Source organism: Toxorhynchites rutilus, chromosome 3 (genome assembly GCF_029784135.1).
Source record: "Toxorhynchites rutilus septentrionalis strain SRP chromosome 3, ASM2978413v1, whole genome shotgun sequence".
Lineage (NCBI taxonomy): Eukaryota > Metazoa > Arthropoda > Insecta > Diptera > Culicidae > Toxorhynchites > Toxorhynchites rutilus.
In genome coordinates this window covers 317039497-317064560 of record NC_073746.1, presented here as the reverse complement: position 1 = coordinate 317064560, position 25064 = coordinate 317039497, and positions in this window count along the sequence as shown.

Sequence of the window (25064 nt, the reverse complement as noted above, 5' to 3'; positions counted from 1 at the left end):
TAGAGATGACACATGCAATTTTAAGACATTTGACATAAACAATTTTTTTTCGAAAACCCCGATTTCCTTTACTTCCCCCTTGGGTGATTTTTCGATTTTCAAAAAACTCAAACTTCGACCGCTTTGCGCCACTCTCCTTTAAGTTCGATTAAGCTGAAATTCGGCATAGGGTGTTTTTTCGAGGTGGTGAGCATTTTTTTATGTGGTAACTTTTTGAAATTCGAGATGACCATTTTCATTGGCACCCCAATGTAAATAATATTTCAATAATGATTCAAACAAATTTTTCGATTCGAAATCAAAAATCGAATTAAAAATGAAAAGTAGCTCGTTCTGTACTAGTGTTTAAGGATCCTTTAAGACAATTTTGAACTGTAATCATAAATCCAGTTTTTTATTTTTTATAACATTTCTCAATCGTCGTCTCACAAACAATTCATTAATTGTAAGATGTCGACAGACGTTCATAAATATCGTTGTTTTAACTATTTAAATATTTTAAGAACTACAACGATGGAGCTAGTAGAAAATTTGATTACTAGTTTACATCTGGATTTTTTCTGGAAAAGTACTGGAAAATCAGGATATATCAGGGATTTTTCTTCGGGTTTTGAGTCGACACCCTGTCTAAAAAATCATTGTTAAAATGTTTCATAACATCTGGTTGGCATGGAAATTCATAAAACTGGAGTTTCCCAATAGAAAGGAAGATAGCCTCACTGAGTTCCCTGTTATCATTTTACCTCGCGATTATTTTGGGAGTCATCTACTCAATGGTACTCAATGCAGAATGGTCGATAAAGATTTGAATATGTTTTAATACATTGCTGAAGTCTTAACTGAGATATGGACAAGGACGCAATTGCGAAAGGTGGATATAAAATCCAGAGTGAAGATAACGGCTCACAGCGCATTGAACCATTCTCGATTTTTCATTTCAGGAACATTTACGCGTAAGTCGGAAAACAAAATACAACTGGCGACTGTTTACACTGACGAATCAGATGACGTCATCAAAAAAAATTGTTTACTCGCTAAAGAACTAGCCTTGTCTCTGTAAGCCGTGGCTAAGTATTATCTTTTCTCTTTCATCCTTGACGCTTCAAGTCTGGAAATTTATTTTTATCTTGCTCTGCAATAATATTCGTTAGGTGTCTCTCACTTCATTCGGTGTTTGTTGTGTTTTTGTCTCAAGTATGAAGCGGGAAGAAAGGAGATTTTATGGGGATTTGTTCTCTCCGCTGAGTGGTCGCGGGCCGGATAGAAATTTCAATGTCAGCCCCCAGGAGCCAACATGGCACTCATCGTGTTAAGGGAGAGTGGGTAAGTTACAGTGGAACCTCGATTATCCGCGAGCGGAGCGGATTATGTGCGATAGCGAGTTCCTTAGTAAATCCGTGGGCCTTCCCGGAATTTGTCAGTGAGTGATTGACTCATGCACTTTTATTTTGATCATGGCTTTCACATTTTCTGACTACTGGTGTACACAACATTCAATATGGATAGTTGAATGATTTCTGTATTTTTAAAACATGATTTCTATGCTGGAAAATCTTTTTTTCGCCCTTTATTGCGTTATCGGTGATTTTCGTTATTCGCGATGAGCTAGCCAGACTATTCCGCGGATTATTGGGATCTACTGTATACGGAAAAAGTAGAGTAAAGAGAAAAATGGCCGGCGCTTCCAAGGTTGGTGGTTACTGCCGTAGCAGAACAGACCAAAAATGATATTTCCGCGAATAATGGAAGGAAGGAAGGTCTTGTATTATAGAGACTTTAAACTTTTGCAGTTCATTCGTCTCTAGCCTTGAGAAAGGCCCATTTGAAAACTCTACTCTACTCTATTACTCTACTCCAGCGCTACCACCTCCGCCCTCTTGCCTTGAGAAAGGCACTCGATCCCTCGCCGTCCAGCTCGTCCAGCAACGATGTTGTCCAGTCGGTGTCCACACAAAGAATGGCGAATAATGGTGCAGCTGGGTCTGGTTATATAGTAGAACCCTGATTATTCGCAGAACTTGATTGACGGAATCACCGCGAATAATTAAAACAGTTGAATTAAATGATAAAGGCTAAAGATGAGAAATGATTAAATCATTAATTTTGTTTCATTTTATTTATTTTTTTCAATCTACAATATTATTTCTGCTAATGCTGATGGGTTATCTAGTATAATTGTTTTAATATTTATATAAAAATATTCAATAATATGCTTGATTTCATATCAAAATCTAAAAATTTGATGCGTTGAGCCCAGCGTCGGCCCCTAGGGGCTGGCGTTAAGCTTTTTACGGTTTGTTTTCGGATGTTTCGCAAAGTGTGACTATTTTCTAGTCGAATTGCTTCCCGACCGACACTGATGTTGTGCAAATGCTCTGGATGCGCGCTGAATGGGATCGCAGCAGGAAAGAGTTGGGGCTTAACGTGTTGAAATCTAAATACTAAAAATTAAAAAAAAAACCAAAAATAAAAATAATAGGAAATAATATTAATAAATTCTCTAAGAATCAAAAAATTAAAATTTTTAAATCTGGAAACTTCAAAATTTAAATATTTTAAATCTGAAATTTAAAAATTTTAAAGTTTAAAAAATTTTTAAATTAAAAAAATAAAAATTGAAAAATTTAAAAAAATTCAAAATTCCTAATTTTAAAACTTAAAAAGTTTAAGACGGGGGGTCTTTGTAGCCACATTGGTTGCGCGTTCGCTTAGTAAGCAATCGATCGTGAGTTCAAAACTCAGGGCCCTCATTGACCATCTTTGTGTTGTTACAGAATAGCTACGTCCACGCAACAATCATCAGCGATGGAGATCGATCCACGGTCGAAATAAGATCAATTCATCCATACAACTGCTCTGCTCTGCAAGACACATCGGACTGCTGTTCTATAAATAACTCAACAATGATCAATCAACTGTCTCCGCTGCCCGGTGGTCCAACTGGATAATGGAAAAACAGAAAGAATACTCTTACGCCTAAATGGCTACTGTGTACTATATGTAATACATATAATGTACTATATGTAATGGTATAGAAGGAATACTGGCGAATGACAACTGTGTAATGTGCTAATTATAGATATGATAACCATGTGACATGTACACGATTAAAATTCGGCTCTGTTACAGCTAGATTGCTAATGAGCCTTAAATAAATAAATGGGATAAAAAAAAAAAGTTTAAGATTTTAGAATCACATCACTTACCACAGTGAATCCTGATTTTTTCTTAACCATTCCCACTAACAACTATCCCTTCCATGATAAACGCTAGGGAACCACGCTATAGAGGCGACCCTTCTGGACTTCGGGCGGCGAATATCATACTAACATTCCTTCCCTTCCCCTGGTGACTGTAAGGACGTGGCCGGCATCGTTATTGACCATTCAAAGCTCGAATCACCAAAATTGCACAACGAGAATGCTTTGCTAGTCCCAAGCGTCATTCTGTGGGCCTGATCACGAACGTCACTTCACGGTGAAAAGGAAGTGAATTGTATACAACGTTATTACGGCTGTCACCGTGTGTGTAGAATCCGGAAAAGTTCATCCGTCGTGACAACTTTGATGAACTCGGTGTTATTATGAATACCACGATACTGTCACGTCACGGGGAAAAACAAGTATATTTGTCACTTGTGTTTTAGATGGTGAAGGCTAGTCATGCGGAATGGAGTAAGTTTAATTTCGGATTTATTTAGCTTTTTTTGCTAACATTTTGAATCTTGTCTTGCTTTTTAAGAAAGAAAAGATAAACAAACAGCAATTTACCCGCTTGGTGGCATTTTTAGAACGAAATCCTGACGTATCCAGAGGACGTTAATTTGTTTACTTGGATTCGATAAATGCGCTATGGGATATAATTGAGGACTAAAAATGTAGCTCCCGTAGACCGATTGAAACATGGCGAAAGGTCTAATTTCGATTGCCTTAAATGAATAGAAAGTTTTTGTTTCTATTTTAAGGATTAGAATAACAGAGAGTTGCAACCCCATAAAGTGGCAATGGAGGCCACTGGTCCAAAACGATAATTATGATTGATTATTTATAGAATTGATTTGTTGATATTTTGAATATAAAATAATAACTGTAATGTTTTCCAGCATTGCAGAGCTGGTTTTTGTAATTCAAACATTCGCAATTGGTGGACAAGACCCGAATCAGGACGATAAAGGGTGTGTCACATCAAATTGCATCACGGAAAAACGCTGTAGAAATTTAATTTATAGGAATTATATCTTCAGCTTTCGCTTATAATCAGATAAGAGTGTATAGATCACGTTGGCCATGCTTCACTGTCAATTTTTCGTAAATTTGGAAAAATATCGTCGAACGAAAAAGAGCGTCCTGAATTAATCTTGTGCACTCATTTCGAGAATCCGGAGTTGTTACATCGGGACATCGGTAAGATGCTGGGAATCGTCCAATCCACGGTCAGCAGAGTACTAAAACGATACTTCGAGAACCTAACCATCGACCGGAAGGTGAAGAACGGCAAAAATGGATGCTCAATCAGTGAAAAAGATCACAAGCGCGTAGTTAAGCAGTTTAGACGTGATCCGAGAAGTTCGGTCCGGGATGTCGCCAATAAGCTGAATTTGTCAAGTTCATTCGTCCAGCGGACCAAGCAGCGGGAGGGCCTGCGTACATACAAGGTTCAGAAGGCTCCTAACCGCGACGAAAGGCAAAACATGGTGGGGAAGACGCGAGCCCGGAAGCTGTACACCGAAATGCTGACGAAGCCGCATTGCCTGGTAATGGACGACGAAACCTACGTCAAAGCGGACTTTCGTCAGCTGCCAGGCCTCTTGTTCTTCTCCGCAGAGGACAAATTCAGCGTTCCGGAGGAGATTCGCAAGCAGAAACTATCCAAGTTTGCCAAAAAGTACATGGTGTGGCAAGCGATCTGCTCTTGCGGAAAGCGGAGCACCCCCTTCGTGATGACCGGCACGGTAAACGGGCAGGTTTACCTTAAGGAGTGCCTACAGAAGCGCTTACTACCACTATTGAAGCAGCACGAGGGCCCGACCATCTTCTGGCCGGATCTCGCTTCGTGCCACTATTCAAAGGACGTGTTGGAGTGGTACGAAGCCAACGGGGTCACTTTCGTGCCAAAGGAAATGAACCCGCCCAACGCGCCGGAGCTTCGCCCAATAGAGAAATATTGGGCGATTATGAAGCAGGCCCTCCGGAAGAACCCAAAAGTTGTCAAATCGGAGGCGGAATTCAAGAGAAAATGGATTTCTGATAAAAAAAAACTACAACCTGACGTTGTACAGAACCTTATGGACGGGGTAAAGAGGAAGGTGCGAGCATACGGGCTTGGGCTCGAAGTATGAATAAAAAGAAAATGCCAAAAGTTGTTTAATAGTTTTTATTTTACTGTCTAAAATTTTCAAAAGGATCGGTCTACTGGGCGAATTTCTACAGCGTTTTTTCCGTGATGCAATTTGATGTGACACACCCTTTAGTTACATCGAACAAGACCATTGATCTTTTGTTTTTACGTAATAGATATTTTCAACGATATTGTTTTGAAGACATACTTTGAATGAAAGAATATTTAAGTTTCAAATAAGAAAAAAAGAATCTATCATTGTAAAGCTTTTAAATTAATAATTTCTAAATTATTCTCTAGTTCTTTTTCCATAATTTTGATATCCGTCTAAAGAAAATCTGAATCATTTTCTGCCTTTGGCAAATTCCTTGAAACTCATCAGATGTTCCATATGAAAATTATGCTTCTGACCGATGCTACTGACCAGTTTCTGTTTAAATAATTATATCAAATCTCATGTCCCGTGTATCAAATTACATGAGAATGGGGATGATAAGTGGATTAAACTTCAGAATTCCATATGGAAGTAGCTCAGATTATACTGATCATGAGATGGATAAATTCGGGTTTATTCTGAGATATAGAAGATATTCTTATTCATCAAAACTGTATAAACGGTTCTTAAAAAATGATTCTAACGTTGACCTATACTAAATTCTTCTCACTCTTCAAACGAGTAAGACAGAGCTGAGTACAAGAGTATGCGAGATATCGATTATTAAACTCATGATAGTCATGCTTTATCTCTAATCTTTATTACATATTAGGCTGTCAGAAAAGTCCTGCGGTATTTCCGCGAGGTGTCGTTGTAAGCGCGTAGTTCTAGTTGTATTCATTGTATCGAATCATACTATAGCTTGTTGGAAAGGTATTTTTGCGCGCTATGATATAGTCCTTGACAGTGTTTTGTTTGGTTAAGTCGTTCGTGAGTTATAGTGTCGCAAATATGGAGCAAAATAAAGAGAAAATCCGACATATTTTACAGTACTACTATGACAAAGGCAAAAATGCATCTCAAGCTGCCAATAAAATTTGTGCAGTTTATGGGCCCGATACTGTTTTCATTTCCGTTTGGATGCCATTCAGCATCGAGAAAGATCTAATCATTTCTGGAAAATAATCTGCCAGTTCCTCTGAGAATTTAAAACTACATTCATGTGAAAGAGTTTATTTTAATGTTTTCTATCCATGTAACACTGTGACCAAATATTTTTCAATCAAGTGCTATTAACAGGTGGTTATCGAGTTAGTATTAACCACTGGTGGGCTTCCAGTATCGAGGAAAATGTGGAAATAGTTTATTTGAATGTTTTCTATCCATAAAATATCCATATAATATATTTGGTTTTGTCAATCAAGTGCAGTTAGCAGGAAAGCTTCTGATGATAATTCTTCAGAACAAGGTTTTTCGTATCCTATATTGGATGCATAAAACCTTGTGCCTCCAACGTAACGCTCTCGTTTTCGAAGTACTCCAAATATTCATTTATTCATTCATTCAGAATGGATTTTGATTCAACTTCAAACAAATGATCTCTAAATCAACGATAGTCCTACGTCACCCTCGCGGTTATAACATAGATATAACCCACTGCCTGTTTTTATCCATTGGATCCTATTCAAGCTGGAATTAAAGAATTGAAATCACGTTGGGCCTGATTCTCGAATACACTTCACGGTGGAAACGAAATAAATGGCACGCCCTTGAACTACGTTTTACGAGTTAGTGAAGTGTCGAAGATAATGATGAGTTTTCAGGCAGAATGAGCACTTTTCAAATAAAAAATCATTGATGAAAAATAACTTCTTCGTATCGAACTGGTGTTCAATGTGAATGGAAAACTTTGTTTTCTTCATGTGGTATAATAATCTGAAACAAAAATTTCATCTGAAGATAATTTGATATTATAATGATAAATTTAGTGGGAAACTAATTTCGTATCCAGATGTCGACACCGTACCGTTGTCATCGCGGGTACATTTCATTTCGTTTCCACCTTGAAGTGTATTCCAGAATCAGGCCGGTTGTGTCTATGCTGGAGAAACCCCGTTGGATAATTTGAACCAATCGTCCAACAAACATGCCCACCGGAGGAAGGAAAAGGATAGCGGAATCCGGAAGCAGAATCAACCGCAAATAAATGGGAATCGAACATGAATCGACTGATGAGGAGGCAGGAATCGGGAATAATTTGCGAGCGATGTTCGCAAAATCCTCAAAGTCGAGAATGCCAGATTCTTATGACGGGAAGAAATCCTTGGTAGGTGTCGAGCGGAATCGAAATGTTAATCGGAGTGGAAATGAAGGATAATCGGAGAAAAAAATTATGCCATTTCTTCTCGGTAAAAATCCATTAGTGCTACGCTCCATTGAAACACGGAGAAATGTGCATTTATCGAAATTGATTGATTGCTTTTCGCCAAGTGACTAAAATTGCCGTGCCATTTAGTGTAGGAGCGGATTATTTAGTATCCTCTCTCCAGAACAATATATACGCAACAAAATATGCGTTGTGCATTTTGGTGCCGCGGTAAGTGTACATCAATTCAGCTCACGGTACGCGGCAGCCAAATCGATGTTCCTTTCTACGTGGTCCCATGGTTAACAGCAGTTTGGACGTCCATTTTGAATTTACAATCATGACTTGCATATTTCCCTCGACTCCCATAAAATATCCGCACTATCGCTCCTGGGAGGCAACAGAATCCTCGTGAGTGTCTTGACACAAGTGTGTATGCATTCGAAAGAGATGCACCATTTCCATTCACACTGGAAGGGGGTCTTCACTTGAACGACGCATTTTCCGCCCGTATGAAAGTGGTTAATAATGGTGTAGCAGTGCCCTGCCGGGGTTGGGTTACTTCTCTGCATTTTGGTCCCGGCGAAGATGGAAAGCTTCTCACCATCCTCGAATGACCGCCGGCAGAACGACGACCGAATTCAGCACCTGAGAGAACTGTTGACTGAGCTGCACCGAACTGTTCTTGTTGTTGTTGTTGTTGTTGGCGTTGGGCTGGTTGTGCTCGGGTGGAGAAACCGGACCCGGCTGAGAATCATCATCACGACATCCGCAGTGCCAGAAGGGTTATTGAATAAATAAAGACCAGAACATGTCGGATGGGTTAAACTTTGGCGAGGGCTCGACTGTAGTTGATGTAATAGGGTATTGACCAGGATGACAATACGTTCTGGAGTAAGACTACGTCTATTTTTAAGGATGTTAAATCTGAAAATATGGCTCATTTTTATGAAATTGTTTTCACATGCATAACTCTTTTTGATGCCAAAGGATTTTAAATGGCGAACCTAACAATTGAATCGGAATTTTTCTAGGGTACGTTTGATATGCTATACAGTAGTCTAATTGAAATAAACAGAAGACATTCCAATTTTTTCAAATATTTATTCTGTGCGTTTCTATTGCTTCCAATTATATTGATACTTTTCTAAAGTTTAAATACTATTTTCGAGAGGGCATCTTCTTCGTGAGGAGAATTCAGTTGAGGATATCTAAAAAATGATCGCATCACATACGCTTGCTCGACACAATCGATATTTTCTTCATATTTTCCGTCGCTAAACAAACAAAGACAAACTTTGTGAAAAGTACTTGGTTCGCCATTTTTGATTATCTAGCATTGTCTATGATCACTACTCATTATGTGGAAGTACTTGTACTCACTTTCCACTAGAAATAACTATTGCCCAACAATGCGCTGCTGTAGTCTATAGTCACAGTTTGGTAAAACTTTAGGCTTCCTACCCCTTCTAGTTTTTCTGTCACAAACCACCCTGCAAGAACAAAAGATCCATTTCATCCATTTAGAATCACTCTCGAATTGATGAACAGGACGATTTCAGCCTCACCCAACAAGTCACGAATGGGGATGTTTGGCTTTTTGATTATCAAGTCACATGCCTCCACCTCATTGTCTCATTGTCACCGCTCCTATCACGGGGACCAACTTTTCCCCGGGTTACATCCAACTTGCTAATCCAGGGCTGAGCGAGTGCAGTGTTTGCCCTCAGATGCAACTTCAGTCGGCGTATGATTGTGGAAATTATTTCAGCGCTGCTCCGATAGGGTCCATTTCAGTTCTGGATTTAAAGGGTGTGTCACATCAAATTGCATCACGGAAAAAACGCTGTAGAAATTCGCCCAGTAGACCGATCCTTTTGAAAATTTTAGACAGTAAAATAAAAACTATTAAACAACTTTTGGCATTTTCTTTTTATTCATACTTCGAGCCCAAGCCCGTATGCTCGCACCTTCCTCTTTACCCCGTCCATAAGGTTCTGTACAACGTCAGGTTGTAGTTTTTTTTGAACAGAAATCCATTTTCTCTTGAAGTCCGCCTCCGATTTGACAACTTTTGGATTCTTCCGGAGGGCCTGCTTCATAATCGCCCAATATTTCTCTATTGGGCGAAGCTCCGGCGCGTTGGGCGGGTTCATTTCCTTTGGCACGAAGGTGACCCCGTTGGCTTCGTACCACTCCAACACGTCCTTTGAATAGTGGCACGAAGCGAGATCCGGCCAGAAGATGGTCGGGCCCTCGTGCTGCTTCAATAGTGGTAGTAAGCGCTTCTGTAGGCACTCCTTAAGGTAAACCTGCCCGTTCACCGTGCCGGTCATCACGAAGGGGGCACTCCGCTTTCCGCAAGAGCAGATCGCTTGCTACACCATGTACTTTTTGGCAAACTTGGATAGTTTCTGCTTGCGAGTCTCCTCCGGAACGCTGAATTTGTCCTCTGCGGAGAAAAACAACAGGCCCGGCAGCTGACAAAAGTCCGCTTTGACGTAGGTTTCGTCGTCCATTACCAGGCAATGCGGCTTCGTCAGCATTTCGGTGTACAGCTTCCGGGCTCGCGTCTTCCCCACCATGTTTTGCCTTTCGTCGCGGTTAGGAGCCTTATGAACCTTGTATGTACGCAGGCCCTCCCGCTGCTAGGTCCGCTGGACGAATGAACTTGACAAATTCAGCTTATTGGCGACATCCCGGACCGAACTTCTCGGATCACGTCTAAACTGCTTAACTACGCGCTTGTGATCTTTTTCACTGACGGAGCATCCATTTTTGCCGTTCTTCACCTTCCGGTCGATGGTTAGGTTCTCTAAGTATCGTTTTAGTACTCTGCTGACCGTGGATTGGACGATTCCCAGCATCTTACCGATGTCCCGATGTGACAACTCCGGATTCTCGAAATGAGTGCACAGGATTAATTCACGACGCTGTTTTTCGTTCGACGACATTTTTCCAAATTTACGAAAAATTGACAGTGGAGCATGGCCAACGTGATCTATACACTCTTATCTGATTATAAGCGAAAGCTGAAGATATAATTCCTAAAAATTAAATTTCTACAGCGTTTTTTCCGTGATGCAATTTGATGTGACACACCCTTTAATCACAACGCATCGGTTTCAATGCATACGGAATGTCTTATCGATCCCCCAAACTCTATTGCCGACGGAATAAACTCCGGAAACACGTCCCGAATTCGGTTAGATCGAATTAAGCACACTTTGTTGCTGGCTGTCGATAGACCCAAGTGTACGAAGCGTTCGTGGCCAAACTTGACTCGTTTGCAAATTTTCTCACATATTAATTTAAGCTGATTGAACTTTTCTCGATCTCCCCTCTTGCTCTCCTCTTCCTCGTCCTGCATGGTTTCCGATCCGAACTGAAACCGACTCGCTGGAAGGGATTGTAACTTTTTCCCAGCCCTTGTCGACTGCTGGCGAACAGAGAAAAGAAAAATAACAAGCAGCAGGGAATAGCTCCGGGTGGGGAAAGTTGTTTCACCATCCAGTGTGTTCTCAGGAAGCCCAGCGGGGGAACCGATTGGCATAATACCTTTCGACAGAAATTGACAGAGATAGACACATACACACACACACACATGAGAATCTCTGCCGACCAAACCTGATTGACCGTTAAAAGTTTTGGGAGTTCGGTCCGATTCGGAGATTTGTTGATATCGAAAATTTCGGCTAGTGTTAAGTGAGATTGGTTTCCGGGTATCGCAATTGTCAATATTTATGAATATTTTAATGTTTTGATTTTATTTTGTTTTATTTTTGTGATTTTTCTAACCTAGAAAAAAAATGATTTTTTAAAAATTGCCTCATTTCATTTCCTTCATTATTTTAATTTTTTCTAATTTTTTCAAATTTATTCAGATTTTTGCTGACATTTCTCAATTTTTTACTGTTTTTTTCCGAGTTTATTTATTTTTTTCTAATTATGCGAATTTTTTAGATTTTTCTGATTTTTAGGTTTTTTTAAATTTTTTTTACTTATATTTAAAAATTTCTAAAGATTTATCTTTTTTCTTGAGTTATTTTGTTATGTTTTGGAATATTTTAGATATTCTTTGAATTTAACAGATTTCTCAATATTTCTTCTTTTTTTTTGTTTTTTAAGATTTTCCATTTTTTTTGATTTTTTAATGGGAATTGATTTTTTGGAATTTTCTAAAAAAAAATTATTTTATTTCAAAAATCGGTTTAAAATATTTTTTCAAAATAATTTCTTCAGTTCTTTTTGCTTTGTTTTCTGATTTTATTAATTTTGTTTATAAATTTTTTGTTACTTTATCCAAATTAGATTTTCTTTGGAGTCCTTTCATGTTTTATTTCTAGTTTTTTCAGGTTTTTAACAAATTTATTCAGATTTCCAGTATTTTTTTTTATTTTTCATATTTTTGTAATCGTTTTAAATTTTTGGTTCTCGGTTTTTTTTCCTTTTTTCGTTTTTTTAAATTTTTTTCTTAATTTATTCAAGTTTTTTGGATTCGATTCTGATTTTCTTTTCATTTTTTCATTTTTTTGATTTTGTTTTTTGCATTTTATTCCCAAAATAAATTCAAAATATTTAAAATTTTTTTCCAATAATTTTCCTATTTTTTGACGTAGAACTACGTCTTTCAGGAAGGGTGCCAAATCAGAAAACAGGTCACCTTTTTTTTTTGTGAAATAAAGTTAATGTTAATAACTATTTTCACAGCGAACGAATTCTGATGATTTGCATACCAATCGAATCGGAAATTCTCTAAGATTTGTTTGATATACATTACAATTCGCTAATCTCCAAACGGTTTATATTCATGAAAACTGGTAGAACTTTTTTCCCATTTGTTTTGCTAACCCTACCCGTATTTCGAATGCTTATAACTCGAACATTTCTTAACAGATCGGAAAGATGTTTGCATCAATTGATAGGAAATATTTCTACGTGTCTATCACAATTACTAAAATGTTATTTTTCATGAGATGAACAATTGAATAACTGTAAAATGTCAAGCTTTATCCAAGCCCCCTAACTGCCAAGTCTTGATTGGTCCGATTTACGGTTTCCCCAACACAGACTTCAAAATCGATGTACCTATGGAGATCCACTTTGCAAATACACATGGAAGTCGGGGGTATTTTTGCTTCCACCGAGCTGCGTTTCCCTAATACGGACTTCAAAATTCATGTGCCTGGGGGAATCCGCTTTGCAATTACATGCAAAGCGGGGATATTTTTTGGTGTTGAGTACTTTTGTACTCGCTTGACGTTGTGCAGACCGGAATATGATTAGGGAAACGTAATTTTAAACTGAGAAGACTGGGAAAATCGTCATTTCAGTTTTTTTCAAGTTTTTCTGATATTTCAGTTTCTAATTTTTTTTATTTATGTCTTTTTTCTTATTTTGTTTCATTTTTTTTTTTAAATTTTGGTCTTTCCAATTTTTGATTTTTCAGACTTTTCAAATTTTTGTTTGTTTATGATTTCGTTGTTCTTTTAATCTAATGTTTGAAATTTTGTTGAAAAGAGATTAAAAAAACAGATTTTTCGGAAATTTATTCATATTTTCTCTGATATTTCTAATGTTCTTGTTTTTTAAATTTTTTTTGTGATTTTTCTTTTTTTTTCTATTTTTGTTTTAAACCATTATGTCATTCCGATTTTTTTTTCAATTTGTTGTTATATTTAGAATTTTTCTTGTTTTCATAATTTCTCTAATTATTTAATTTTTCTGATTTTCTATCCTGATTTTCTTAGAACAAAATGACAAAATGAAAATATGAAAATATAAAATATTGAAAATATGAAAATATAAAATATTGAAAACATGAAAATATGGAAATATAATACGATGCAAATATGAACATATGAAAATAATCGTTCATTTTTTTTTCTGTTTTTTTTGTTCTTTTTTTTCAGATATTTCTGGTTTTTTAATTTGTCTGAATTTTCTTTTATTAATTTTTTATGATTTTATTTTGTTTATTTTTTATTATTCGTTTTTCTCATTTTTATAGTTCTTTTCTAATTTTTCATCTATTTTTTCTGTTTATTTGAGTTTGTTATTTTTCCATTTGATAGAAAATTCTTTTTTTTTTCAAATCTATTCAGATTTTACTCGATTTTGCAAATGTAATTGTATTTTTTATTCATTTTTTAATTTTTGGATTTTTCTGATTTTTTGACTTTTTGGATTTAAAAAAAAATCCGAATTTCCGAATTTTCTAATTTTCTGATATGAAAATATGAAAATATAAAAATATGAAAATATGAAAATATGAAAATATGAAAATATGAAAATATGAAAATATGAAAATATGAAAATATGAAAATATGAAAATATGAAAATATGAAAATATGAAAATATGAAAATATGAAAATATGAAAATATGAAAATATGAAAATATGAAAATATGAAAATATGAAAATATGAAAATATGAAAATATGAAAATATGAAAATATGAAAATATGAAAATATGTAAATATGAAAATATGAAAATATGAAAATATGAAAATATGAAAATATGAAAATATGAAAATATGAAAATATGAAAATATGAAAATATGAAAATATGAAAATATGAAAATATGAAAATATGAAAATATGAAAATATGAAAATATGAAAATATGAAAATATGAAAATATGAAAATATGAAAATATGAAAATATGAAAATATGAAAATATGAAAATATGAAAATATGAAAATATGAAAATATGAAAATATGAAAATATGAAAATATGAAAATATGAAAATATGAAAATATGAAAATATGAAAATATGAAAATATGAAAATATGAAAATATGAAAATATGAAAATATGAAAATATGAAAATATGAAAATATGAAAATATGAAAATATGAAAATATGAAAATATGAAAATATGAAAATTTTGGAAAATATGAAAATATGAAAATATGAAAATATGAAAATATGAAAATATGAAAATATGAAAATATGAAAATATGAAAATATGAAAATATGAAAATATGAAAATATGAAAATATGAAAATATGAAAATATGAAAATATGAAAATATGAAAATATGAAAATATGAAAATATGTAAATATGAAAATATGAAAATATGAAAATATGAAAATATGAAAATATGAAAATATGAAAATATGAAAATATGAAAATATGAAAATATGAAAATATGAAAATATGAAAATATGAAAATATGAAAATATGAAAATATGAAAATATGAAAATATGAAAATATGAAAATATGAAAATATAAAAATATGAAAATATGAAAATATGAAAATATGAAAATATGAAAATATGAAACTATGAAAATATAATTGAAAAATAAATATAATTGAAACGGTTTATATTCATGAAAACTGGTAGAACTTTTTTCCCATTTGTTTTGCTAACCCTACCCGTATTTCGAATGCTTATAACTCGAACATTTCTTAACAGATCGGAAAGATGTTTGCATCAATTGATTAGAAAAATTTCTACGTGTCTATCACAATTACTAAAATGTTATTTTTCATGAGATGAACAATTGAATAACTGTAAAATGTCAAGCTTTATCCAAGCCCCCTAACTGCCAAGTCTTGATTGGTCCGATTTACGGTTTCCCCAACACAGACTTCAAAATCGATGTACCTATGGAGATCCACTTTGCAAATACACATGGAAGTCGGGGGGAATTTTTGCTTCCACCGAGCTGCGTTTCCCTAATACGGACTTCAAAATTCATGTGCCTGGGGGAATCCGCTTTGCAATTACATGCAAAGCGGGGATATTTTTTGGTGTTGAGTACTTTTGTACTCGCTTGACGTTGTGCAGACCGGAATATGATTAGGGAAACGTAATTTTAAACTGAGAAGACTGGGAAAATCGTCATTTCAGTTTTTTCAAGTTTTTCTGATATTTCAGTTTCCAATTTTTTTTATTTATGTCTTTTTTCTTATTTTGTTTCAATTTTTTTTTAAATTTTGGTCTTTCCAATTTTTGATTTTTCAGACTTTTCAAATTTTTGTTTGTTTATGATTTCGTTGTTCTTTTAATCTAATGTTTGAAATTTTGTTGAAAACAGATTAAAAAAACAGATTTTTCGGAAATTTATTCAGATTTTCTCTGATATTTCTAATGTTCTTGTTTTTTAATTTTTTTTTTGTGATTTTTCTTTTTTTTCTATTTTTGTTTTAAACCTTTTTTAAATAAATATGAAAATATGAAAATATGAAAATATGATAATATGAGAATATGAAAATATGAAAATATGAAAATATGAAAATATGAAAATATGAAAATATGAAAATATGAAAATATGAAAATATGAAAATATGAAAATATGAAAATATGAAAATATGAAAATATGAAAATATGAAAATATGAAAATATGAAAATATGAAAATATGAAAATATGAAAATATGAAAATATGAAAATATGAAAATATGAAAATATGAAAATATGAAAATATGAAAATATGAAAATATGAAAATATGAAAATATGAAAATATGAAAATATGAAAATATGAAAATATGAAAATATGAAAATATGAAAATATGAAAATATGAAAATATGAAAATATGAAAATATGAAAATATGAAAATATGAAAATATGAAAATATGAAAATATGAAAATATGAAAATATGAAAATATGAAAATATGAAAATATGAAAATATGAAAATATGAAAATATGAAAATATGAAAATATGAAAATATGAAAATATGAAAATATGAAAATATGAAAATTTGAAACTATGAAAATATAATTGAAAAATTGAAAAATTGAATTGATTGTTTTTATGTTTTTTTAGAAAAAAAAACAAAATCTTTGCTACAGCTTGGGTACCAATGCTCAAGTTTCTGAATTATAACTCCACATTAAATTCGATTACTGACATTGATATCAACGTGTCCACAAAAACTCTAAGCTACCCAAATCCTTATTGGAACACATTTCATCATCGTAAAACGCTTCATTTTGCCCCTGAGGTGAATACAAACCATTCAATCATGAACACATCTCGTCTTTACCGAAATTTGTATCCAGTAGAAATTCGCTTCTTCTCTACCATCATAATTCATCGCCATAAAATATAGTAATTTAATCAGCGCATTCGCGTTGCAGCATGATAATACTGTGCAGCATAAATTCAACGTGATTCTAATTTGCCCTCTGCATAAAAACCCATAAAAACAGCCGTCAAATGAATGCGAGCGGCGACAGTTTTCGATTTTCATTTGCGATAAAGATTTGATTTGACAGATAAGACTTCTAAAGTGCGCGCATTGCCTCGTTTCGAGCTGACGTTTTCCGCTTTTAGTTCAACAACAGGAAAAAGACGAACGGAAAGAAAAACAACAACGGCAAGGAATAAAAGGCGAGCGGAAAGAAAGCTTGGCATAAAAATGATGTTGACATATGTATGGGTGTATGGTTCGGTTGGCGTTCGCACAGCTTGACTTCTTGACGTTGATCTGATTTAGACGCGTTTATCCTTTTATGGAGCTTATTTAGCTTCATTACACCACAACGGCAAAAAGCTGGAAGGGGTGGCGAAAGAGAAAATCTGATCCACGCAGGGCCTCTTCTACAGCGTCTTACCGTGACTCCTATTTGCGTCACCTCCAATGGGGGGGTACCATGTTTTCCCAGGAAGTACTAAGAGAGCACGGAAAAGAAAATCAGCTCAAGCCATTTCGTATTCATGGCTTCTAGTTTTTAACGCTAACCAGGTTTTGTGCCCCTTACACTCCGCCGAGGCGCTGATAAAAACGACCGCGTGTGTTCTTATTATTTTTGCCTTCTAGGCTTTTGGGGTGGGGTCTCTCCTTACTTTGGGTTCATTCATTATGTCGTGTGTAACCTTAAAATAGATTCATTATTGGCGGCTTTCTCGCATGAAGAAGGAAAACTGTGTTCTAAAATTACATACGTGTTTCAGATTGCTTGAGTCAGGTGCCAGCGAATTTCAATTACAGTTAAACTGAGCATGGGGAAAACACATACTTTAGGGTGGATGCATCCCTCCATCCGCGAGTGCTTGCGCTATCAGTGCGGCATTTGCATTTTTAAATCATGAAACAGAAATTATCGCCCGAAAACAAATTGAGCCAGCCTTTCACACTGTCAGGAACTTTTTTCGCCTTTCGACATTCGCCGGCTTCTCTTTTCGAAAGCGTGTGAAGTGGAGGAATAAGCTCTGCCTTATTCTTTTTTTTTTTTTTCTAGCTTTTTATTCGAACTGAGTTCTTCACCCTCCCCCACAAACACTTTTTAAGCGCTGGCAGAATTTATACAATTTTATGCCGCCGAGAAGAGGTTATCTTTATGGTGATTTCATGTTAAAATCGCGTGTTTCGCAGAGCTCTTGGCTCGTGCAAGGAAATTTGTCGTTTTATCTGGACTGTGGGGTGTGGAATGCAAATAATGTCGCTCCGTCATTGCAGGTGAAACGGCGCGGAAAGGTTTCTTCTTCTGCCTTGCCTCCGTATGCATTTCGTTTGCGTTTGTTTGTTTCAGTCATCAAATTTTAATTCGTAATCACCTTCTGGTTGAAATTTTAATGTCAAGTGTGTATGTTTTTATTGCCGCAAGCAGTGCGATTGTTTACACGATGGTAGCTATGAAGACAAAATATGACGAAGTCGAATGTGGGGTCTTGTTTTTGTTTTTCAATTGTTTTTTTTTTGAGCAATTCATCCGTTTAATATCTACTGAGTTAAGAGGGTATTCTATTGTGGAAATTTGAAAAAAAACCCCACATATCTGTTAGAATTTTGCTACTTGATAAAATCGAACCACACATTGAGACGGCCTTTTCCATGAGATCTGTTCATTTTTTTTGAGGGGAGGTATACTCAATTCAATGCAAAATTTGAAAAAACACGTCATTTCAAATGTTCGATAATACCCCGATCCACAAGTTATTGATCGTGGGTTATGTTTTGAGCTCAAAATCTTGTTAGAAGTGTACTGGAGAGAACTACTCGGAATATTTAATCAACAAATAATAATATAACTTGTTTAAAAGTTTATGTTTACTATCAATCTCATCAATCAAACACACTTAACATACTGTGTACAAATAATAACTACTAGAATTGCAAATGTTAGACGTGTTATTTCGGAAAAAATTGCTATACATAGCAAATTTGTATGGACTTAAACAAGATTCGTGGTTTTACATACAGTGACTCAAACTTGAAATCGTACCCAACCATGCGGACCTTTTTCACTACGTTTGAAAGTCGAAAACAAGCTCGCGGAACATTGTATTTAGATAATGTACATCATACATCGTACATCATTTTGACCTTCAGTTTTTTTAATATTCCACGAAAATATTTCTATCTAGATGCAGTGGACAAAAATATCGAGAAGAAATAAAAAAATCGATTCCATTTTTACATTTTTACATTTTTTCGATTTCATTTTTACAGACCTTTGTTCATTAACATTTTTTTTTCGCTAACCAGCTTAATAGCAAATTCAATTAACCGTACCAACCAGCTTATATATGGTTCTTATGACGTTCATGTAGGACCTTTCCATATACAGCAATTCCAAATAAAATCGTCCTAAAAATGCAGATTTTAAAAACTTGTATTTTTGATTCTAATGAAAGTGTGTATTCCGTTTGGGTTGGAGGAAATACGAGTTTATCACAGCAATTGGGAATTTTTTGACTCAAGCGTAACCTTTGAAAAGGGCGTATCGGTTTTAGTAAGAGAAATCTTTGATAATTTATGTCTCAAAAAATATGAGTTGTACCGAAATAGTGTGTGAGAAAGAGTTATAAGGTATTGTTCACTTAATTTGAAAAAAACTATACACTGAGAAGAAAAAATTACTACTCTTTATTTTATTTACAAAATAAAATTTCAATTTTCGATATCAAAAAATATGTATTTTTTTATATTTTTTTTATTTTTTTCATATGAAATAGAAGTCATGCAGAAAATTTTAAAAATGGGCCCAAGATGGTAAAACTATTTTTGACGAAATTTGTGGAACATCGAATTTTTAGGAATTTTCGAAACTTCGAACTTTTGTATGTTGGCAATCATTCTTAGCCACAAATTATGAATTCTGATGTGATTAAAAACAAAAAAAGGTTATTATCAATCTCCTTCTAGATGCAACCATTCTCGAGATATTGAAAAAACTATTTCTAATTTATAATCTTTTTTATAGTAAATAATCTCTTTTAATATGTTTGTCGTGTTATACCGTCATGTTCATGAAATTTTATGAATTTTCTTATAATTTCCAACAATTTTTTTGATTTATTGAAGTTTGTATTAAAATAAAAAAGAAAAAGACCCACATGTCTTCGAATGTTTCATATACAAAAATCACATACAAAAATTCGAAGTTTTGAAAATTCCTAAAAATTCGATGTTCCACAAATTTCGTCAAAAATAGTTTCACCATCTTGGGCCCATTTTTTAAATTTTCTACTTGATTTCTATTTTATATGAAAAAAATGAAAAAAATATTTAAAAAATCATATTTTTGATATCGCAAATTTAAATTAGATTTTGTAAGTAAAAAAAGGAGTACTAATTTTTCTAAATTTTAATTTTTTTTCATTTTAATTTTTTTCAAATTAAGCCAACAATACTCTATAACTCTTTCTAACACACTATTTCGGTACGACTCATATTTTTTGAGATATAAATTATCAAAGATTTCTCTTACTAAAATCGATACTACCTTTTAAAAAGTTACGCTCGAGTCAAAAAATGAATCATGATTATGTATTTGGAAAAGTTGTTGGAAATTATAAACAAATTCATAAAATTTCATGAGCATGACGGCATAATACGACAAACATATTAAAAGGGATTATTTACTATAAAAAAGACAATAAATTAGAAATATTTTTTTTGAATATTTCGAGAACATTTAGAAGGAGATTGATAATAACCTTTTTTGTTATAAATCACATTAGGATTCATAATTTGTGGCTAAAAATGATTGTTAACATACAAAAATTCGTAGTTTCGGAAATTCATAAAAATTCGATGTTCCACAAATTTCGTCAAAAATAGTTTAACCATCTTGGGTCAATTTTTTAATTTAATTTATAAATTTTAAATTAAATTTCTATTTTGTATGCAAAAATAAAAAAAAAAATTAAAAAAAAAGGATTTTGGATATTGCAAATTGAATTTTTATTTTGTAAATAAAAAAAAAGAGTACTAATTTTTTTTCTCAGTTTACATTTTTTTCATATTCAACCATCAATATTTTATAACTCTTTCTAAGACACTATTTCGGTACGACTCATAGTTTTTGAGATATAAATTATCAAAGATTTCTCTTACTCAAATCGATACGCCCTTTTAAAAAGTTACGCTTGAGTCAAAAAATTCTCAATTGCTGTGGAAAACTCATATTTTCTCTAACCCAAACAGAATACACACTTTCATTCGAATCAAAAATATTAATGTTTTGTCATTTGTCGATTTCATTTGGAATTGCTCTATAGAGATATTTTTGTTTGAATGAAAATTTACTCCTCGTCTTTGATGATGAATAATTCATTAAACAGTGTTCCCAGCGCAAGCTGAAAGGTAGTTTTGAAAACTCAAATAAATCATGTCTTCTTCTTCTTGAATGGCGTTAACGTCCCTGTGGAACTTTTGCCGTCTCAACGTATGCATTAACTAGCGTCATTTATTAATACTTAGTTGAGATTTCTTAAGCCAAATAACACGCCCTGGATGTATTGCGAGGGGCAAGCTCTAGAATACGCGTGACCACAGTGCAAGTCGAAGGAAATTTCTTTGACGAAAAATCCTCCGGCCAGAACGGGAATCGAACCCGAACACCCGGCATGGTAATGTGAAACGCTAACCACTGCACCAAATAAATCATGTATAATTGTAATTTATTGCAAATTTGAATCAAAGGAGCACTTCACCGCATATTGTACCAGAAGTTCGAAATGCTATGCGTACTGTTTCATTTTCATGGGATTGTACGTACGAGGATGGCAAAATGTGATGATACTCACACGTATACATAGGCATTCCTACCTATACATGTACTCCTCGCCCACAAACTCATGAAAACAAAAGTTTATTGAGATATTCATCATCAAAAACGAAGGAGTAATTTATCATTCAAATAAAAATATCTCGGGGGTGAAATGAAAACCAAAACACAGAACATGCACTACAAAATTAAAGATTCCGAATGATCATAACTCGGACATTTCTTAATAGGTCGGAAAGATGTTTGCATCAATTGATAGGAAATACTTCTACACGTCTATCACAATTGATTAAATGTTATTTTCCATGAGATAAACAATTGAATAACCTTAAAATGTCAAGCGTTATCTAAACGCAAAGTTTTGATTGGTTCGATTTACGGTTTCCCCAACACGGACTTCAAAATCATTGTACCGTCATCCGGGGGCAAATTGATCACCGTGGTGAAATTGATCAAACGTGTTACTGAAACGAACATAAATTTTGAGAGGTATTTTGCAATTTAATTTTAAACTTTTGTAATCTGACATGTTCAATAATCATCTGAAGGTTCTGTTTTGTTTAATGGCTCTCAATGAATCACTTATTAAATTGCATGAAAATTAACATTTTTCTGAATAGTATTTTCGTTTCCATTTTCAATCATGTTTTCAACACATCAAAGCAATATTTATAGACGCTAAGCATATTAATTCACTTCTAGCCGATACTTGACGAGTTGAATAAGTAAACAAATATTTGTAATTACTAAAAAAAAAATATAAGGAGACGTTTGATTTTTTTGCGTGAGCGTTTAATCTGAAAGACTCTGTGTGTTTTAAAAATGTAGCCCTGTTTTTGTTTCAGTAAAAACACTGAAAATACTTTTTGTGCAACATTTGACGGATTAATTCGGGAAACAGTATTTTGAACTGCCAAAAACTGCATCGAGGTTTTGGAAAACAAGTTTCCACAGATACAAGCGAAGTTCTTCTTAATCTGTTCGTTTTCTCGGCAGTTCCCACATAAGTGTAAGTGTAAAACCATCTGATAGCAGTTTTACTGGAAATAGCTTCAAAGCTGAAACAAATTATTTAAATCTTCAAAATTTAAAATCAATCGCCAAGAACGTTTGTACGTGCATCATTTTTTTTCTCATTGGAGCTGTCAATGTTGTTGTGTTATTAGTACAACTGAAATTCGCGTTGACGAATTTGAGCTATCCTTCTAGCAGCAGCAATCCTTTTCAGGATCACCAAATTACAATCAAAGAGTTTAATTAACAATCAGTATGCGGCAAATGGCCTGACGCAATCCTATGTCAACTATGCGGTAGTGTCTCGGACACATTCCTCCTGTAACTTTTTAGCTCTGATTTGATGCCCTAGTTGACACATAAGGACCCAACTCCACGCCATTCGCCTTCGGGGATACTGCGACTAGAACCGGAGGAACAGTTATTTTAGATTATATTATTGTATTTAGCTTATAAAGGGTGTGTCACATCAAATTGCATCACGGAAAAAACGCTGTAGAAATTCGCCCAGTAGACCGATCCTTTTGAAAATTTTAGACAGTAAAATAAAAACTATTAAACAACTTTTGGCATTTTCTTTTTATTCATACTTCGAGCCCAAGCCCGTTTGCTCGCACCTTCCTCTTTACCCCGTCCATAAGGTTCTGTACAACGTCAGGTTGTAGTTTTTTTTGAACAGAAATCCATTTTCTCTTGAAGTCCGCCTCCGATTTGACAACTTTTGGGTTCTTCCGGAGGGCCTGCTTCATAATTGCCCAATATTTCTCTATTGGGCAAAGCTCCGGCGCGTTGGGCGGGTTCATTTCCTTTGGCACGAAGGTGACCCCGTTGGCTTCGTACCACTCCAACACGTCCTTTGAATAGTGGCACGAAGCGAGATCCGGCCAGAAGATGGTCGGGCCCTCGTGCTGCTTCAATAGTAGTAGTAAGCGCTTCTGTAGGTACTCCTTAAGGTAAACCTGCCCGTTTACCGTGCCGGTCATCACGAAGGGGGCGCTCCGCTTTCCGCAAGAGCAGATCGCTTGCCACACCATGTACTTTTTGGCAAACTTGGATAGTTTCTGCTTGCGAATCTCCTCCGGAACGCTGAATTTGTCCTCTGCGGAGAAGAACAACAGGCCCGGCAGCTGACGAAAGTCCGCTTTGACGTAGGTTTCGTCGTCCATTACCAGGCAATGCGGCTTCGTCAGCATTTCGGTGTACAGCTTCCGGGCTCGCGTCTTCCCCACCATGTTTTGCCTTTCGTCGCGGTTAGGAGCCTTCTGAACCTTGTATGTACGCAGGCCCTCCCGCTGCTAGGTCCGCTGGACGAATGAACTTGACAAATTCAGCTTATTGGCGACATCCCGGACCGAACTTCTCGGATCACGTCTAAACTGCTTAACTACGCGCTTGTGATCTTTTTCACAGACGGAGCATCCATTTTTGCCGTTCTTCACCTTCCGGTCGATGGTTAGGTTCTCGAAGTATCGTTTTAGAACTCTGCTGACCGTGGATTGGACGATTCCCAGCATCTTACCGATGTCCCGATGTAACAACTCTGGATTCTCGAAATGAGTGCACAGGATTAATTCACGACGCTCTTTTTCGTTCGACGACATTTTTCCAAATTTACGAAAAATTGACAGTGAAGCATGGCCAACGTGATCTATACACTCTTATCTGATTATAAGCGAAAGCTGAAGATATAATTCCTAAAAATTAAATTTCTACAGCGTTTTTTCCGTGATGCAATTTGATGTGACACACCCTTTATTATCAAGTGCGACTGAATTTTGTAGTTAGTTAGTCGTTCAATTATAGAGGCTTCAAACTATTCAGTTCATTCGGGCTTTATTCGGGCTTATTATCGAAAAATCGTGATTTCAAATCCATATGTCTGACTTAAATATGATGTTTGGCAAAGTTGTTGTCAATGAACTATTTAGGAAAAATAACATTTTAAATACAATCTCTCTCGAAAATTAAAATTAATATCAAAAACTTTTATATCTAAAAACACCAAGAGCTCTATGATAGAGACATCGTGAAGATACAAACAAAAAATAGAACAAAAAATATTCCCCTTCGTTCTTCTTCTTTTCCTTTGTTCATGGAAACTTTACATCTTACGATTTCCCCTTCGTTGCTGGTCGATAAGTTGCTCGTTATAGACAGCTCTGTTCGGGAAAGCACACAAATGGACAGAACAAATGTATGAGAAAATGGGAATGCTTCCAATTTTCATCCATTTAAACCCTATACAGACTATGGGATTATAATGTATATCATATTAAACAAATCTTAGGGAATTTCCGATTCGTTTGGTATGTAAATCGCCGAATTCCGTTCGCGGCAAAAATAGTTATTAACGTTAACTTTATTTCATAAAAACGTGACCGGTTTTCTGATTTGGCACCCTTAATGAAAGACCTAGTTCTACGTCAAAAAAGTAGAGTAGGTAG